Source organism: Hylobates moloch, unplaced genomic scaffold, assembly GCF_009828535.3.
Source record: "Hylobates moloch isolate HMO894 unplaced genomic scaffold, HMol_V3 SCAFFOLD_17, whole genome shotgun sequence".
Taxonomy (NCBI): Eukaryota; Metazoa; Chordata; class Mammalia; order Primates; family Hylobatidae; genus Hylobates; species Hylobates moloch.
The window spans coordinates 13,517,670-13,520,431 of record NW_026652292.1 but is presented as its reverse complement, the minus strand read 5'-3'; the positions used below and the strand labels follow the sequence as shown (position 1 = coordinate 13,520,431).

At 39.2% G+C, this 2,762-nt stretch overlaps 1 protein-coding gene across 2 annotated transcripts in view; it reads right to left on the bottom strand.

Moving 5' to 3' along the window:
- Positions 1-1,267: 1,267 nt before the first annotated feature.
- Positions 1,268-2,762, bottom strand: part of OTULINL (OTU deubiquitinase with linear linkage specificity like) — a 34,651-nt gene continuing 33,156 nt past the window's right edge. For both annotated transcript variants that reach the window (XR_009210589.1, XR_004244903.2), the window contains exon 9: positions 1,268-2,326. The gene's annotated coding sequence lies outside the window, so the exon portion shown is untranslated. The remainder of the gene's footprint in view (positions 2,327-2,762) is intronic.

The window sequence follows — 2,762 nt, the reverse complement described above, 5'->3', positions numbered from 1 at the left end:
ATTTCCAGGGAACATAATCACAGTTAGATTCTTTGCCTCTTTGAGAAATAACAGCTGAGCTTGGCTCTCATTATCAAACTTGCAATTTGGAATTCCTCTGACATTTATACGAGCAATGTTCTGGTCATAATGATATGATACCCACATCCGTTCCCACAAGGAACTTGAAATCCAGTAAAGAAATAAAATGTGATGCTTTTTCTTAAGCACAAAGAACTGTGAACTCAGGCAGGTTCTTGCCGATTTTTTCTGAGGGACTGGTGAAATCCATGAATGTCTTCTCAAAACAGTATCCTCTTCCTGCAATGTGCACCTCGGCAGTGGGACTATCTGGCTGATCCAGGGACCTCCTGCCAATACAGCCCTTTATGCAAATCAGGAAAAGGCATCCCTACTGGTGCAGGGCTTGGCCAGTAGGCTGAGCCTTATTGGTAGAAAAAGACAATTCTTCCCTTGGGGCAGTTGATACCTCAAGCCCTCCATGGCTTGGAGAGATCTCAGCTTCATTCACCTCCTCAGTCAAGGACCACTAAGCAAGATGCGTGTGCAGAAGCTCACATGGTGGCCCTAGTTGGAACAGTAATAGCAAAAACCCAAAATCACTGCCCTCCTGCTCTAGGCAAAATCTCAGCCACCAAGTAACAGAATCTGCTGAATCTTGCCTGAAACTCGTATTTTAGTGCTACTAAAGTGTGGAAGTCTTTATTACCACACTGCAAGATTAAGTACAGAAATTGAAAGTGTTTAGAAACTTTTATAGCAATCTGATCTTGGTGCTATATTTTTATTGTATTTATAAAACTACCAACCTGCAAAGGATTAGAATTTTTAAAGCTCATTCTTTACCAAGAATAGTTTAAAAAGCACTGTTTGACAATGATGTTTCAAAAGGAAAAAGCTACTTTATTACCTGCTTTAAAAAGGATCTGTGGTGTGTCCTTCTGTATAGTACAAAGAAGAGCACATCATTTCAATTTGCTTGTAAAGACATACAGGAGGAATGGTCCCAAATGCACTACTAATCTAACTGGTCTCACAAGCAGATTGGAGCACTTCATTGTTACCCTGTGAAATACACACCAAATGGAAAAATTAATTTTGCTTACTTAACCATTTGCTGATAGATGAGTTAACCATAGATCGAATATACTCCAGGGCTGAGTCTTCTTTTAATGTTTATCTATGGCTAAAGGTAGCTTTTCATAAGAGATGTAAATATTTGTCTGTTCTACTTACCCACAATGATACCAACATGTTACAACAAACACCATTTTCACCAGGCATCCCCTCATCTCTGCCTCTTTTTATTTAAGGGAGTCACAGATGTGCCTACTAGGAATCACATTACACTGAAACTTCCACCACACCCAAGCAGCTTTTCTGGTCCTCTCCTTCGTCATCAGTCTGTACCAGCTGCTTCTCCTCACCTTGCCCTGGGGTTCTTTCCATGAATCTCTTAGTCCAGCAGAAAAGCCAGCACCCAAAGGAAGTCCAGGTACATGCTGGGCAGCGGACGAAGCCATGACCTGACATCTACTTGAAGCAGTTCCCAAGTTGTTTCCCAGAGTCTGTCTTTGGGGATGGCAGGGATGACAAGAAAGGGGGCCAGAAGTGTCTCAGCCATTTGTGTTTGGCCCAGTAAGTTTGTTGACAAATGATAAGGCACAATGGGGTAAAGTCACAAACCATCCTTAAAGCATTCCAGTGTCACTGATTGGTGCCTCATGCACCTTTTCAAACTTGTGAACAAGTAAAACAAAATCATGATTGCTGACACCTTCATGTTTCTGTTTTACGTTTATACTCGTGTGGAAATGGGTTTAACAACCCATCTAGACTACGACGAAAATACTTAAAACATGTCCTTCTTTATTCAAGGATATTCTCTCGACTAAACTTCCCAAGAATCATTACAAATAAGTGAGTGACTGTCACTAGTCTGGTGGCAGCAAAATGACTTAACAATCTAAGACCTGATGGTACTGACTATAAGGATCAATATGTCAATTAAATACAGAAATTTGATTTTTTTAAACAGAACGAGACACCAGCTAGGATTATAACTTTAGCATTCTACAGCAGTCTGCTCACACAGCCCTCCTCCATGCTGGCTCTTGGTCCACACTGTTCCCACATGGAGCTCGAGTCTCCTCCAACACATTCCATGAGCTTCAAGTGCAGAGACATGGTGTACACTTCGGGCTGTTCTACAGACCACTCCAGACCATAGGTGGCTGAATACGTGAGTGAGTGTTTTTCTGTCCACTTATAAACCATGTTGATATTAAGCATAAATATAATCCAAATGAGCTTTCATTTTCTTGGCCTAAAGGAATATGATGGGATTAAAACAAAAGTGAATTAAGCAAAGATCCACTATTCTGAACAAATAACATAGAAGTGATTGAACAATTTGGACCCACTAAATTTTGTGTGTAGCTGTAAAATGGACATTGTGATAAAAATAGGATTTGAAGGAAAATGAATAGCTAATTTGTCAATTAAATAATTAAAACTTTAAAAAAGTGAATGGCTATAGAGAAAAGTATACCCACATATAGTCAATAAGTTAATTAAATAATGTTCAACTATGACAAGCAACCCTATAGACAGTTAAAGTTTCAGATCCATGAAAATACGTGATATATATATGTTTTTTTCTTTGTTTTACACATTAACTGGTCTTATTAAGCAGTGTGAAAAACATTCTTGCAAACAGAATCATACAGCTTTGGGAATTTGCTATTTAAGAGAAAATTGGC